Source organism: Camellia sinensis, chromosome 1 (genome assembly GCF_055761805.1).
Source record: "Camellia sinensis isolate YWXY chromosome 1, ASM5576180v1, whole genome shotgun sequence".
Taxonomy (NCBI): domain Eukaryota; kingdom Viridiplantae; phylum Streptophyta; class Magnoliopsida; order Ericales; family Theaceae; genus Camellia; species Camellia sinensis.
The window spans coordinates 93,135,578-93,153,930 of NC_138961.1; positions in this window are offsets into that span (position 1 = coordinate 93,135,578).

Genomic DNA, 18,353 nt, shown 5'->3' on the forward strand with positions numbered 1-18,353 from the left:
TTTGTCTAACTACATTGGATTTCATATTACAATGATGTTTTCCCTTCTTTTCTGATGAAATTTTTTGCCGTCGTCTGTCTTTCACATTTGATAATCCTATTCTAGTTTATCTTCAAGTTACGAAAAAATTATAGAATAGATCAACTACCTTGCACCTTGACCTATCAATCCACATTTTGAAATATATGCGATGTTCATCCGGCATTGAATGAATTAAGTTCCTAATTATTTTGTTGAACAAAATGATACTGTTCTTTGTGAGAAAATTTATCTTTTGTCTTATTTATTAGTTTAATGGCACACCTTCACAATGTGGAGAGCATGGCTAGGGTGGTCGAGGAGGAGGCTGATAACGGCAGACAACAATTGCGTTTTGATTTGAGAATTAGAGTTTCGATTTGAAAGATGAGGGTTTTTTATTTTAAGATAAAAATATAATATATAAAAATTCATTAAATGAGCAAATTGAGGAGATTTGGTGCGTGAATAGAATTACGCTCACGTAATCTAGTTTTAAATGTAAAAATTCCTGCCTCCGCACCCCACCACATTATCCTATGTTTCGTGGGATAAGTAGGGCAAATTATTGTCCAAACCAGACAAATTATTCAGGCCTGCATCTGGTGCCTCCAAACATGAGATATGTCTTATTTCACCAGTTTTATTCCCCAAACCAAAGAGACAAAAGCCCAGAAAAGTAATCATAATATTATTCAGAATTTTAAATTATTAGTGTATATTTAATTTTATTATTGTGAGATCAATTCACGAATAAATCTCAGCCTGTGATTTTATTTTTTTATATTTTAATCTTTTTTTTAATATTTTTTTATTGTAGATGTACCTAATCTATATAGGACCTGGCTACTCTCCACTTACCCAAGAAGCTGTTCGGCATTGGTGGGCTCTAATCCAAGTCCATGTCGATAATTCAAACCATTTAATATATAGAATGCATCGAGTACATCATTTTTGTAAAAAAAAAAAAAAAAATCACGTTAATTGGATATCAATAATCACTTGATCAAATCACATTCCTGACGCAATTTGCTTCAAAATTATTTTAAAATTTTGATTTGATCAAGTGATTATCGATATTTAATTAGCATGATTTTTTTATAGAAATGACATACTCGATGGGTTCTATGCATTAAACGATTTGAATTATCAACACGGGTTTGGTTTAGGACTCACCAATGCCAAACAATTACTAAAGAGGAGCCTGGTCCATCTACATATACTTAAAAAGTGAATCATTATTGAGAATTTAATTTTCTTTTTACTAATTTATATATATACAAAAAAAAAAGAAATAAATTTCATTTTAAAAAAATTCACAAATATTTCATTTTCTAAGTAAATTTCGATTTAGTGAATCTAAAAAATAAAAAGTTTGATTAAAATATCATTAAAAAATAAAATATGAAAAGCCAAAAATTCAAGAATAGAGTTGAGTTTTAAAACCAAACAGAATTTATAAATATGAAGTCAATAAATGTGAAAAAGTTTATAAAATTTGTATGTTTGTTAATTGGCGTTAAGTAAAAGAAAACAAAAAGGGAGGGGGGGGGGGGTCCATTTATTTAAAAGTAACCAAGTCATGTGAGTACTATGTGTGTCGTATTGTTACCAAACAGAGCACCCCCAAATACTGTTGCAAAATCCCACTTGGGATGCCCTTTCGTTTCTCTCATGATTGCCCCAAACCTGTAGCAAAATATCTCTCGTTGATCTGTTTAGTATAGCTTATTTGAGCTGTGTATATATATTTTTTATTTTGAAAGCTTGTGTCCATCTAGTTCGTATTTATAATTTATTAAACATAAATAGCTTAAGATTATATTTGGATTATGAATTTTGATAAAAATTTAGAGAAGGGAAAGAAAAAAAAAAGACAGGTAAATGTAAATAAAATAGGAAAAATTGGTGTAGGGTCCCTCTCCCACTTTTCATAATGGAAGAGATCCACAAAATTATTTTTTGATGTCTGAAGTCCCTCCCATCTATCACAGAGAAATTCAGCCCCCTTCCCCTTCTTCAATCACGTGTGAAGCTTGTTGAAGAAGAAACAAGAGTCTCAGTGGGGGCTAGAGTAGAGACCGAGGAGTTGGAAGAGAGAAAAGGAGGTCTTGGAATCAAAGGAGAAGATCTCGATGAGCGAGGGTTGATCACGATGCCTGGCCTTTCCCACCTCCACGAGATGGGCGTTTCCGGCCGTCTGATCCACGAAGCATATGTCAAGGTGCCCTGTCTTGACGAACTGTCCTCCATCCTTTTAGAGAGAGAGAGAGAGTTCCTAGAGTTGAAAATGGTGGTGTTGAAATATTATATCAATGTTCAGTATTATTTCTTGCCTTATGGTATTGTCCGGTGTCTTTTACCAAACTTCTGCCAATGCTCCGACGATCAGCAAAGTTGAATCCACTGCTTTTGGAAACTTTACCTGAGCGAGCTATCTAACTGCTTTAGATGCGGCGTCTTGGAATTGCATGACTTGCTTGAGAGTTGAATCGGAATGTGGATTCTATTCAAATGGTGCTAACCCAGTAAGTTTTTTTTTTTTTGCTTAGTTTGCAAACCAGAGAAATTTGTGCAATCCAGAGAAATTTGCAAACCAGAGAAATATGGGCAAACTAGATGGCACAGTGTTTGATTCTAACCCAAGTGTTGAGATTTGTGTAGCTAATCAAATTGTTGTTCCAAGAACAAATGCCAGCAAATTTTAATGCTTGAAAATGCAGTTGATGTGTTTCTGCAGGCTAAGAAAATTGGGTTAAACCCTAGTATTTTTTCATGCAATTTCTTGCAGTTGATGTGTTTCTGCAGGCTAAGAAAATTGGGTTAAACCCTAGTATTTTTTCATGCAATTTCTTGCTTAAATGTTTGGCAGAAGCAAATAGAGTGGAATATCTTGCAAGTTTATTTGAAGAAATAAAGAAGTCTGGACCATTGCCTAATGTACGCACCTATACCATTATGATGAACTTTTACTACAAAGGACATCATGCAGTAGATATTAGACAAGCTACTGGAATTCTAGAAGAAATGGAGGAGAGTTAGGAAAGCCCAACTATTGTAACATACAACACGTACATTCATGGGCTTTGTAGAGTTGGATGTGTTGAATTTGCTTTGAACCTCATTTGAAAATTGAGGCAAAAAAAAATCAGCCTGCCAAAAGTTACTATTATAATGCGGTTATTGATGGATTTTGCAAAAGAGGCGAAGAGGATGAAGCTTTGAGGGTTATGGGAGAAATGAAGAGTTGTGGAATTTCACCAGATGTGTGTAGTTATTGGACATCCAAAGTTAAAGTTACAGTGTTTAGTTGATATCTGGACCTGTAGTAGGGATTTTCTCTGATCCGCAATATTATTTCTTTGGGTTAGAAGGAATTTTCTCTGAGTTGATCACAAGTTGTTTCCACAAGTTGAAGAGGTGTTTCAAGACAGAGCGAAAAATTCCCCTACAACTGTTTCACTTTTTTATTTCAAATTTCAAATCTTTATAGCTTCTTCACTCAAACACGGAAAATTCAAATTTCTTTGGGTTCATTTTGACCAATTTTCTCTGGATTTTTCAAATTTCTCTGGTTTTTAACTGAATTTTCTCTGGGTTAAAACCAGAGAAATTCTCTGGTTTTTGAACTAAATTTTCTCTGGGTTGGTCCAGAGAAATTCTTCCCAGAATTTCTCTGGACCAATTTTCTCTGGGACTGAAATTTCTCTAGATTGATGTTGAGGGACCTTAGACATCATGAAAATATTTGATGTCCTTTCTACTATAAAATCATAATATCAGGGACCTTAAAAAAAATACCCCAATAAAATATTACTGTTACATATCACCTTTTTTATTTTTTTTGTGTCAAATTCCTACTCAAATCCATAATCAAAACATAACTTGAATAAGTTGAAAATTGTTAATTGTCTAAGAAGTGGAAAAAAATATTTTAAATTTCTATTTTCTATTATACATTTCTAACTTACAACAAACGGTACCAAACAATCTCTCTCTTCTCTCTATCTCTATGATGTGTTTGTTGAAAAAATATGGTTTTATAGACTTATTTTGGACTAACTTTGAGCTCAAATTTAGATGGGACCTACACATTTTTTGGGGTGGGTCTGAAAAGGTGACGTGTTCCTTGCTGCATGGCAAGTCACACAGTAAAGACGGTTCGTTAAAACTATTTATAAGTGAATGAAAAGTTGACGTCGTTTTTGGATTCGTGAAATGGACAACTAAAAAATAAAATGTGGATTTCCTTGTAAGGCTTGTCCCACATTGAAAACTTAAGAGAACTTATGTATATATATAAGTTTTAGGTGGCACCTCAAGGGGCATCTCAAGTTTGTAGAAGGGAGGAGTTATGGACAAAGTAAACATTGGCTCAAACCACCACACAAGCGCACCGCCGCCCCGTTCGTCCGACAGGCCAAGCGTGAGTGTGGGTTGTAGGTCGAGTCAGTTCTAACATTAATTTTTTGGACAAAAGTTATTTGAATTTTTTCAATTTCTTGCGGGGAAGTTAATTTAAATTTTGTGCCAATTTTTCTGTCCAAACGGTGCTCATTTTCAGTCCATTTCTAGAGGTTCAACAGGTTCAAACTATTCAAACAGATTGAAAAACAGTCCAGCAATTTCGGACAAGTTTAAAACTGCCTAGCAGTTATGAACAGATATGAAACTATTGCAGGTATCTGTTCAAAATTTGAACTACACGTGTTCATTTCTTTCATACCTGTTCGGACATATTTGAAGGGTCACATTTTTTGCCTATAAAAAGATATCATTTCCAGCAGATTTATACATCCTAAAAAAATCTGAAATTCCCTTGGTTCCCTCCCGGTTTTGCTCCTTTGCATAAATTCTCTTCATACTAGTTTTTTAGGAAAAAATTAAGAAAGTATAGAACACAGGTTTTCTTCGTCGTACAAATTGCTTGGAGTGCTACTACAATTTGTGAAGATTATAGTATCTTGAGAGATAGACACCTTTTATCCGTAAGCACCATAGCGGGGCGAATATGTCTTAAGGACAGAGTGTCACACACTCGACTTGATCGGTTTTATTATTTTTCATTTTGGTAAAATAAATTTTGTAAGTAATTTTTTTTTAAAATTTGTTTCAAGTTATTTATTTTATACAGAAGATTGTTCCAACAATCTTAAGATAGACTCAAATTATTCTGTTTATACAAAATTTTTCGTTTGTTTTCTTTTCTTTTTCTTCTTCTTATAGAAATTATTTTCTGTGGTTTTACAAAATAATTTTCTGGTTGAAAAAACAAATAGTAGTAATATACTGTTTATTTTCTTTGACAATTAGTAGTAATATACTGGTGTTATTAACAATTCAGAATATTTATTTCTAAAGTTGGTCAGAAATTAATTTTGATTTTCAGAAATAATTTCTGAGTTTTCATTAATTAAAATTATGTTTCAATATTTTAATTTTTGAAGTGTTACAGAAATTTAATTTTCTATGTGGAATTAATTTGTTAATAAAATTTTATTTTATTTTCAAATTAAGTGGAAATGAAAGTTACAATTCTTCTTTTTTTTATTTTTTACAAAATTTAATTATGTGATTTTGGTTTATATTTTATGTGTAGTATAAAATTCTAATTCTAATTTTGTTTTATAATTTAGAATTCATGGCTACTGAAACTGGACAAACTAATGCTCAAACAAGTACGAGTATGGTGGCTGCAATTGCGCCAACCCCTCTTCTTGTTGTGACTATGCCAGTCAATCATGGTGAGAAGCTAGGGAAATTCTCAGGAACTGATTTTAAAAGATGGCAACAGAAAATGTTGTTCTATTTTACAACTCTAAACCTGGCTCGTTTTCTCCATAAAAATGCTCCTACTCTGAATGAAGATAAAATCGACCGACAAGTGGTTATTGCGGTTGATGCTTAGAAACATGTTGATTTCCTTTATCAAAACTACATCTTGAACGGACTTGACAACACACTATACAACGTTTGCAGCCCTATAAAGACGGCAAAGGAACTATGGTAGTCTTGGAGAAAAAGTACAAAATAGAAGATGTTGGCTCAAAGAAATTTGTGGTTGGCAAATTCTTCTTGGATTTTGTGATGGTTTGATTCTAAGACTGTGATCAGCCAAGTTCAAGATCTCAACTCATTCTGAATGACATTCATGCAGAAAGCATGTCTTTCAGTGAATCCTTCCAAGTTGTTGCCTTAATTGAAAAATTACCACAAGGCTGAAAGGAATTCAAGAATTACCTCAAACACAAGCGCAAAGAAATGACTTTAGAGGAATTGATTGTGCGTTTGAGGATTAAAGAAGACAACCGCAATTCTGAGAAGCGGACTGGTAAGCATCCAATAGAGTCCAAGGCAAATGTAGTGGAATATGTTCCAAAAGCAAAGAAACGAAAGTTTTCTGAAGAAAGTTCCGCACAAGGCTCCAAAGGAGGGAAAACTAAAAAGTACAAGTTCAATGGCAAGTGTTACATCTGTGGCAAAGAGGGACATCGTGCCAAAGATTAGCGTAGCAAATGCAAAGGCAAAGGAAGATCAAGCAAGAAGCCTGCTCAAGCGAATATGACCGAAGTGGACAAAATTTCTAATGGTGTTGATGACATAAATCTTTTTACAGTTGTTTCCGAGGAAAACCTTGTCAGAAATCCTAAAGAATGGTGGGTGAACACTGGTGCTATTCGCTATATTTGTGCCGACAAAAATCTTATTCTGTGGTGGACAATAGTGAGCAACTTTTTATGGGCAACTTCTCGACTTCTAAAGTTGAAGGACAAGGAAAGGTTATTCTGAAGATGACATCTTGAAAGGAACTCACTCTCAACAATGTGCTGCATGTACCGGACATTCGCAAAAATCTAGTCTCCGGATCTTTGTTGAGTAAAAATGGGCTTAGGCTAATTTTTAAAAGTGACAAATTTGTACTTACCAAAAATAAGATGTATGTAAGAAAAGGTTACATGTCTAATGGCATTTTCAAAATGAATGTAATGACTGTTATACCCTCTATTATTAATAATAATGCATCTTCTTCTTACTTGCTTGAGTCTTCAAATTTTTGGCATGGTAGACTAGGACATGTTAATTATGGATCTTTGCGTAGATTAATTAATATGGAATGTTTACCTAAATTTGACATTGATTTAAATCATAAATGTGAAATTTGTGTTGAAGCAAAATTATCCAAAACTTCTTTTCATACAATTGAAAGAAGTACAGAACCACTTGAATTAATTCATAGTGACATTTGTGATTTTAAATCAATTCAAACTAGAGGTGGAAAAAAATATTTTATCACTTTTATAAATGACTATACTAGATATAGTTATGTTTATTTAATTCGAACCAATGATGAAGTTTTAGAAACTTTCATTCAATACAAGAATGAAGTTGAAAATTAACTTAGTAAGAAAATTAAGAAACTTAGAAGTGATAGAGGTGGTGAATATGAATCACCTTTTGGTGAATTTTGTAAAGAACATGGAATAATTCATCAAACCACCGCTCCTTACTCACCTCAGCAAAATAGAATTGCTGAAAGGAAAAATAGGATTTTAAAAGAAATTATGAATGCCATGTTAATAAGTTCTGGATTACCACAGAACTTGTGGGGGAAAGTAATACTTTCTGCTAATTATATACTTAACAAAGTACCTCGGAAGAGAATAAATCAAACACCATATAAAATGTGGTATGGGAGAGTACCATCCTACAAATACTTAAAAGTGTGGGGGTGTTTGGATAAAGTGGCTATTTCTAGTCCTAAAAAGATTAAGATAGGTTCTAAAACTGTTGATTAATGTTCATTGGTTATGCCATGAATAGAAGTGCATTGATTTTTGATTCATAAGTCAGAACATTCCGAAATTCATGTTAATACTATTATTGAATCTCGGAATGCGTCTTTCTTTGAACATGTGTTTCCAAATAAAACTGGACAAGAGACTAGTACTAACAAAAAATCTTATGATGCTTTTATTAGTCAAAATCAAGAACATGATCAAGAGCAAGAGATAGATCAAAATAATAAAAAGGAACCTAGGCGTAGTAAACGTGCTAGAACCTCAAAATCTTTTGGTCCAGATTTTCTAACATTTTTATTAGAAAATGAGCCTTTAACTTTTAAAGAAGCTATGTACAGTCCTAAGGCTCCTTTATGGAAAGAAGCTGTAAACAGTGAAGTTGAATCCATTTTGCAAAATCACACTTGGGGATTGGTAGATTTGCCACCAGGTTGTAAACCTCTTGGGTACAAGTAGATTTTCAAAAGAAAAATGAAAGCGGATTGATCAATTGACAAATACAAGGCAAGACTTGTGATCAAAGGGTACAGACAAAAAAAAGGTCTTGACTACTTTGACACATACTCACCAGTTACTAAAATAACATCCATTAGAATGTTAATTGCCATTGCATCTTTGTACAATCTAGAAATTCAACAAATGGATGTGAAAGTCGTTTTCTTAAATGGTAAGTTAGATGAAGAAATTTACATGAAACAACTAGAAGGATTTTTTGTTTCAGGAAAAGAAAAGAAAGTGTGTAAATTGGTTAAATTATTATATGGTTTAAAATAAGTGCCAAAGCAATGGCATGAGAAATTTGACAAGGCTATGATGTCAAATGGATTCAAAATTAATGAATGTGACAAATATGTTTCTATTAAAAACACAAACAACGATTGTGTTATAGTATGTCTTTATGTGGATGATATGCTCATCATATGTAGTAATAATGACATCATTAAAACTACCAAGAAAATGTTAAATAAACTTTTTGACATGAAAGACATGGAGATTGCTGATGTAATACTCAGTATAAAAATTACCAAAACATCAGAAGGTTATGCTTCGTCACAATCATATTACATTGAGAAAATACTTGACAAATTTAGCAAAGATGATGATCATCTTGCTAGAACACCTGTGGATGTTAATTTGTTTCTTTCTAAGAATGTACAGGAAAGTATTTCTCAATTAGAGTATGCCCAAATTATTGGAAGCTTAATGTACTCGATGAACTGCAGTAAGTAAATTAAGTAGATATACAAGTAACCTATATGAGTGTGAACTGAACCGGTTTATGAGATTTGTGAAAGGCTGCAATTCTCTAGAGCACTCATGAAAGACCAGGTTGTTCAAGGTCACAATGAACACAATAGTGAGAACTAAACTGTATCTGGTGATATACTGTCTGAGTTCTATTGTCTTGATTTACATAAATGGCTGAACAGTTCAAGATATCATGTTCATTGATTAGCTAGTAAATTTGATAGTGTCTCACAAGGAAAGGCTTAAAGCCAAAAGCTATCTATCATTTGCAGAACATATCTAATTTCTGTACTCTCTGTAATTAGATCATGTTGTTGCATTTTCTTTCCTTCAAATTCTATTCATGTGGGGGATTGTTGGAAAAATATGGTTTTATAGGCTTATTTTGGGCTAACTTTGAGCTCAAATTTGGATGGAGCCCACACGTCTTTCGGGGTGAGTCTGAAGAGGTGACGTGTTCCTTACTGTATGGCAAGTTACATGGTGAAGACGGTTCGTGAAAACCTTTTATCAGTGAATGGGAAATTGACGTCGTTTTCGGGTTCATAGAATGGACAATTAAAGAATAAAATGTGGGTTTCCTTATAAGGCTTGTTCCACATTGGAAACTTAAGAGAACTTATGTGTGTATATAAGTTCTAGGTGGCAACACTTGGGTTGGGCCCCAAGGGGCAACCCAAGTTAAAGAAGGGAGGAGTTATGGACAAAGTGAACCTTGGCTCAAACCACCACACACGCGCGCACGCGCTGCCGCCACCATCTGTCCGACCGGGCGATCGCGGGACGCAAGTGTGGGTTGTGGGTCGGGTCGATTCTAACATTAATTTTTTGGACAAATTTTTTTTGAATTTTTTCAATTTTTTGCGAGAAAATTAATTTAAATTTTGTGCCAATTTTTTCTGTTCAAACAGTGCTCATTTTCAGTCCATTTTCCAGAGGTTCAACAAGTTCAAACTGTTCAAACAGATTGAAAAACAGTCCAGCAGTTTCGGACATGTTTGAAATTGCCCAGCAGTTATGAACATATGTGAAACTGCTGCAGTTATCTATTCAAAATCTGGACTGCGCCTGTTCATTTCTTTCATACCTGTTCGGACAGATTTGAAGGGTCACTTTCTTGCCTATAAAAAGAGATCATTTCCAGTAGATTTATACATCCTAACAGAAAATCTAAAATTCTTTTGGTTCCCACCCGGTTTTGCTCCTTTGCATAAATTTTCTTCATATTAGTTTTTTAGGAAAAAAATTAAAAAAGTATAGAACACAAGTTTTGTTCGCCGAAGAAATTGTTTGGAGTGCTACTACAATTTGTAAAGATCATTGTATCTTGAGAGATAAACGCTTTTTATCCGTAAGTACCGTAGCGGGACGAATCTGTCTAAAGGATAGAGTGTCACACACTCGACTTGATCGGTTTTATTATTTTTCATTTTGGAAAAATAAATTATGCAAGTAATTTTTTTTATTTAATTTGTTTCAAATTATTTAGTTTACACATAAAATTGTTCCAATGGTGTTATGACATTGGCCGTTGTCCCCGTGCCAGCCAAGGGGGCTAGCAATCGACAGGGTTCACTGCCTTTAAGTGTTTCTGTTTTTTATTTTTTGTTTTTGCCTACAAACAAGGTCATGTAGCTTATGGACAATAACATTAATTTAGATGTGTCCTGTCTTTCGATGTTTGTCCTTTTTGGTTTGCATAGCGTCAACAAGATAATAATAGCAATAATGCATAGGGTAAAAAACACACCAAGTTGGATGTGTTTTTTAACGATTTTGAAAAGAAAAAAAAATAATAAAAAATAGACAATGGAACCACTCAAGTGAATTGATTTTTTCCACCCATCCATTCTTAAAATTGATGAATTAATTGAATTTTTTTCAGCAAATTATAAATGGTTGGAATAGTTATAATATAATTGCAATATATATGAAATTTTTTTTGGATGCAACTCTAACTCACAAAACGTCTTGCACCAAGCACATGCAGTGCATGGACAAATCTTAGATTTGAGCCTGCCGCATGTAACTTTTTATTGAAAAGAATTATTATAAAATTTAAACTTTTGATTTATACCAACACAAATAAATAAATAAATAAATAAACAAATAAATAAATTTGAATAAAATTACTATTAATCGGACATTCTTTATCAACATAATTGACAACAAAAATATAATTGAACATATTTCTAATTTGGATTAAGTTAGCAAAATATTAACTATTACTATGTCTCCATCTAGTAAAGTTAACTATTTGAAAATGTAATTGCTACTTTTTATAATATATATAAAAACGTCTATGATAAATTCGATATCAAAACATTAATTAATATCTTTCTCAATAATATAATCAAGTAACTTGTTACAAAATCATCTTTCATCTTATTACGAAGTTTAGTTTTGAAAAAATTTATAATTGAAAATGTATGTTTTTATGAGTGTAATGATAATCCATTTCAATAAACGGTATTAAATTTTATTAACTTATTTTAAAAATGTCATAGAAAATAATTTTATTTATAGAAAATATTTTTATTTTCAAAAAATATTCCTATTGCTAAAGAATGAACAAACAATAATCAATGCAAAATACGAGGCATAAAGAAAATTAAACTGTGATATATATATATATATATATAAATGATATATGAATAGAAAGCAAGATTAGTAACAGACAGAAGCAAATAAAAGAACACAAGTGATTTTAAACAATATAGAAATATAATAAATAATACAAATAACAAATAGAATATATCAATATCTGATAAAACTTAATTTAGAAAATATTTTTAAAAATTTGAAATGTAAATAATTTAGAAGGTGCAAACTATTGAAATTTTGAAGGTGCGAAATAATTGTTGGAAAAATAACTTTGTTTGGTTAGAGTTTTCCAAAAATATTTTTCAGAAAATTTTACTTTCTTGTTTTTCGTATTTTTTTTATTTACTGAATTTTTTTAATATGTTAAGCAATTTTTAAAATTTTTAGACATACCTAACATAAATATACCTAAAAAGTAAAAAAATTGTGAAAAAAAACCTTTTAAAAATTCACTAAATACCAAAAATATTAAAAAAAATACGAGAATTCAGTACATTTTTTGTATTTTTATATATTTATTAAAATTTTAAAATATTTTTTCACAATTTTTTTTATTTTTTAGACACATCTAAGTAAAATGCATCTAAAAAAGTAAAAAAAAATGTTTAAAATTTAAAAAATATTCACTAAAAAAAAACACGAAAATTAAAAAACTCAGTTTTCAAAAACTTAATCCAGAAAACTCAAATCAAACACACTGTAGTTTTTTAGTGACTTTAATGCAATATTAAAGTGGGTGCCAATCCTCAATTGAGGTGGAGCAAAGTAGGTTTAGATTCTTTATAATGAAATCTTTATATCACAAAAAAAAATAACCAAAAATCATTAAGGTTTGAATAAGAAATTGACTCATTAAGTTGGCCTCATGAAAGAGGTGTTGGGAAAGGTGTAAAACCTAGAGGAGAGCATTGATGGGTATTTAAATCCCATTTTTTGCATAAGAGTGTAAGCCCTTTGGGGCATCCAGATTTTCCGAAGGAAGAGAGTTATGGATGCTTGAAGAATAGACTTGGGGCAAGACTATGGTCCAAGTTGGTTATGCAAAAATTGTCACCCGCGCGTGCACCGCTCGCCCCGCTCGGGTTGGGTCCGAGTTCGTGATCCGTGGATCTTGGGACTTGGGCTTAGGCTTGTCTCATCCATTTTAATCTTTTTGAGCCAAGCCAGACGTGTGGGCTACAAGAATGTATACACAAAACCTATGTGTATATAATAGAGTTGGTAACTCCTTTATTCATGATGGATTTATTCTATCAATTTTGCAGATTAATACAAAATTAATTTCTGCATTTGTGAGGGGCTCTAATTGTTGGAACTTTTTCCTCTCTCCTTCCATGTGTATAAGAGGAGACTCTTCTCATTCATTCTTTGGACTCAGAAGATTTGTTCTTATCTTCAAAAGTTTTTCTCATTTTATATTCAGTGAGAGTGTGCTGTCATAATTTTGTTCGCTGAAGCTACTTCGTTGGTGCATTGCTATAGCTGGTTCGATCGTCGTATCTTGAGAGACAAATGTGGAACAACCTCCAGCATTCAATCGGTGAGGCGACAAATCTATTTTAAGAACACTGTATAGTACAGGCTTCGATTTGCTTCCTTTTGCTAGTTTTATTTTATTATGAATTTTTGTAAATTTCACCATATTCTTGTTCTGAAATTTAAATTGCTTGTTCAATATAAATCTATTTATTTTATGTTATCACACAATTTATACAATAATAATTAAATTTAAAATTATCTTATTAATTACTAATATAATATAAATAATTTTTAAAAATTTTGAGGGTGCAACCGCCCTGCCCCACACTCCTAAACCCCACACTCCTAAATCCATCATTGAGCACATGAATCGACTCAAACCACACACAGTAAACTTGTATCACCATTAAGAGGAAACTATTTTTCTACAGCTCCATTGAAATGCGGTTTTTCCTTTATTTTTTATTTTTATTTCTACTATTTCATACCTAGCGGGCTGGGAATAATGATTAAGGAGACATAAGAGGATATAAAACTTTAACTTTTTTACAATCGTCCGATTGGTCAGAATTCGTGTATTAATTTCCGAGGTCAGTAATTCGGATTTTTCTACCTATGTGTAAGTTTTGTTTTCCGTATATTAATTTCCGACCTTCTTTCCCACTTTGCGAGTTCTCTTTATTGAAAAAAAAAAAAAAATTATGTAGTATTTGATTTTTATTACTATGAGTATAGTTCATTAAATTTCATTATAATATCTTATATAAATCAAATCTTTAAAAAAATTAAATAATTTAAATTTTAAAAACTAATTTCTGCCTTTTTAAAGATAAAGTTATATAAAATTTATAAGTATTTTTTATTTTTTCACCAAATTAATGTTTAATTTACAAAAAAAAAAAATCTCTCAAAACAAAATTTGAAAATCAAATCAAATAATTGAATAAGCAAATTGCACTCAAAATAAATTAAAATCACATAATAATATTTCTATCTACATAAATATTGACAATACCCTGTCATATATTCTCGAATCTCTTACGGAAATTTCACTTTTCTACACTTTCTTTTTTAAGCATTGTTACATATAATTCTATTTTTTATCTCATTTTCTTGACACAAAATAACGAGATTCACATTTATAAATATATATGAGATTCGCTCATTTGTATCTTGGAGTGAGAAAATGAAATAAGAAATATGATTACATGTTATATTTTTCTTACTTTTTTTTTTTTTTCATGATTCAATATTAAATTCTAATTATTGCAATGCAGTTGAAAATTTGTATGTTATAATTTCTTTTAATTTTTTAATTTATTTTGAATTGAATAAAAAAAAATAAATTAAAGCTCATATTATGCCAATATGGGCCCAGCCCAATTCAAATCCCATATTTTAAGCCCATATTTCGGTCTGGACTTTTGAAGGATCGTTCTATTTACACTAAAAAAATCATTAAAATCATTAAGTACGTCATAAAATTATTTAGAGTTATAATTTATTCTCAATGCATTCTAATTTTTTTTTTCCAAATTATCCTTAAAGGGTCACCTAAATAATAAATTAATTAAAAATCCTAAATTACAAATTTGTTGATTGCATCATGAATATTGGTTGTTCTATTAATTTTTTTTTGTTTGTTCTGTTTCATTCATCGAATGAGATCTATTATAATATTTGTTACCAACCAATTTCTTAATTGGAAGAAATTAGGCTGAGAGAGTAGATAATTCCATTCGAGTCCCGCTCTTTCTTCTTGTCCAATCCGTAAATCATTGCTCTCTTTCTTCTTTGTTGCTTCTTCTTCTTTCATCTATGTATCATGTTATAGACAATTAATTCGATTGTAGTACTTTCGATTTACTTCCCTCACGTCTCCGTTCCGATTCACTTCCATCAACATGTCCAAAAGAAAACTTCATTATAACCATGAAAAAAAAAAGGATGCTCCCTAGATTTTACATCTAATTGAATGACAACCACCAATGCAGCAACCTCAAGATTTACTTTGCCAAAATAGAAAATCAGTTTTGTGGTATTTTTCTTAGTTAATTCGTTATAGATTGTGAGCAAATCTGCATAATTTTCATCATTTGTTTTATTCATAAAACAATGATGTTGAAGATAATGGTGGGTTTTAGTGGGATGGATTGAAATTTTAGAATGAGAAAGAAAATGAAGAGAAAATAATTTGAACTTAGGAAGGACAAAAAAATAATATTTTATTTTAAGATTTAATGTATATTGTCGTTATTAGTCAAATTATATTAAGATATAATAAGAATTAAAATTTTAAAATTTTAATTGAATGTACTAAATTATTATTTGGGTGTAAATAGAATCACCGGCTTTAGAAAAATCATATGGGCTAGATTGAGTCTGGCTCATTAACTGGCCAAAGCCCATAACTTTGGCTAGGCCTTTAAGTCTTAAATTTTAGGACCGGACCGATCCATTGCCGAGGTTTACTTGAACGGGAGTGGGGTTACCAACCACTACCTCAAAAGGCACAATAACCTTGCTCAACACCTGCCACTGAAGTAGTGGCCTTAGGCCCCACTTTAAAAAGGCCCCAAATTTTGTTTTGTCCAAATATTATTTTGTCTAAAATAAAGCATACTAATAAAAATCTCCTTTTCATTTCAGCATATCCAACCAAAAAAAAATTAATTTGTCCCAATTGGAAAAGATGCGGGTAATCATATTACCTGAAGTGAAAATAGACTGGATTGAAATACTTAAATTACGAGTCTCGTTAGGAAAACCCTTCGTCATTAATTGTGAAGTTATCAGAGTTTCTTAATATATTATCCACATTAATCCCTAAGTTCTACAATGATGACCCAACCTAAGAGGGAAGAACAAAGAGATAAATATTTTGGAGAGATTTTTTAGGTAAACTCCCACAGTAATAATACGTATATTATTTTCTTTATATCAGATATATAGAGATTCTCTTATCCGACCCAATTTCTAACATCACTCACTCGTCTATATCATTGGTTATATTCACAACAGTCATTTCTCAATCTCTCATTCAATCCACTCCTCGTATAGAAAAATGGAGCATGCGACCTGCCGAGAAGGTATAAAGGTAGGAGTGCTATATTAAGTCACCATAAACTAATATAACACATTACTCGAAATATCTTGTCTACACCCCAGATTCATTGGTTCATACTAGATCAAACGTTTTAAATCCCTCGTGAGTCATAACTCATAAACATGGTTGACCTCAACACTGTATAGGTACTCATGATTATATTGGCAATGAGCTATAATACAAGGGTAGGATTTCCAACAATCTTCCCTAGCCACTCATGTCAATTCACTCAAACTTGACCGCTTTCCTAGATATGGTCCTTTGGATTCATCATGACCCTTGGATAACATGTTAAAGTAGCGACATCAAGTCATCATTTCATGACATATTCCAGGTTTAAGGGTATAGAGTAGGCCTATTTTTTTTGGCCTAACAAGGCTCACACAGTGCTAGAACAGGGATCCGTCTAGCCACTCCCTTAAGTGGTCGACGGTAACACATACAGTATGATATGTATGCTATGGTGAAGCTCTCACTACATTGGATCTGTCACTCTCTAATGCCATACAAATCTTAGTATAGTTGCTATACAAGCGCCTAACCTAAGTTTCTTAGCATATTCACTCATTAAGCGCCTATCTAAGACCTCACATTTGACTATATTCAGGCTTCATGAAGCTGTGGATGACTTCATGTTCGACTTTTTGGAAAGTATGTAACAAAGTATCTAACAAAGTCAATGAGGTATCCAAAATATATCAAATCCTACGAAGTCCTAAAGTCCTAATATGAGTTTGGAAAGAATTTCTAGCGGTGGATCAGACACCATCCTACTAGTGGATATATGTTGTAGGACTACCTCCCCTTGTGCAATCACACCTCGAATAAAGTGAAATGAATGTCGATGTGTTTGGTCCTACCAAAACACGTAAGATCCCTAGAATATGCCAAAGCTGCCATGCTATCAATATAGATCATAACGGCTTCATCTGCAATAGCCATGATCCCAAGGCACTATTGGAATCTCATCAACCAAACAGCCTCTAGTATTGTTGCTAAACAAGCAACGTACTCTAACTCTATCATGGACAAAGATGGTGAAAAAATCCTCTTCACCGAGTTACTCTAGTAACGACCGACCACACCCAGTGCAAAACATATGTCTGGCCAAGTACACGTCATAGCGTACATCAGACAACCAACTGCACTCACATAGGGAACCTTTGCCATTTGTTTCTTTTCCTCATCTATTCTTACGCCAGAGTCAATGTTCAGATTACGTCCCTTCTCAATCGAATTATCAACAGGTTTGGAATAGTGCATCCGAGACTATTCTAAGATTCTCTCAATGTAAGTCTCTTGAGACAAATAGAGAAGTCTCTTAGAGTGATCTCCCAGGATATTAACTATGAGCACATGATTTGCCTCTCCTATGTCCTTTATTTCAAAAGTAAAGGACAACCACTTTTGAGTGGGAACAATCATCTCCATGTCATTTCTAGCTAACAATATGTCATCAACATACAATGACACAATGCTCATCCTGTCACACCCTAAACCCGCCCCTAAAAGTTTGGGCATGACTCCTTCAGAAACGGACACTTAACTCGATGTGCATAAGATATGGGGCCTGAACGGAAGCATTATATATATAAAATATCAAGTAAGAAGATACAAAACATCCATTGAGCTATCCCTACTATGCCAGGATCACAAACCAAACATAAAGCAAATAAACATATAGTGACATGCATCTGAGAATCTAGCTATGTACATATACATATACAGACCCAGCCTTTAAGATTGGGCTCATAATAAAAATATTGAAGGGAATAAGGATCATATACACTTGAACCTAAGACAGACAATCAGGGTACAAAACCCAAGCTTAGCATACTCCATAATGAGCTGCCTTCATTTAGGTGCCTGGACACTCTGAGGTTGACACAAGAGGACTGGATGCCATGGGTTAAGATTGACCCCCAAGTTGCGTGCCTACAGAAACAGACATAATATAAAGTGAGCCAAGCTCAGTGAATAATAGTGCATAACCATTTCAATGCTCAGCTTGAATTATGATACATATTCATGCATTTATAAATAAAGAGATCATATAATTAATTCGTTTCTGTACCAATTTCGGAATGGCCTTGGGCCCA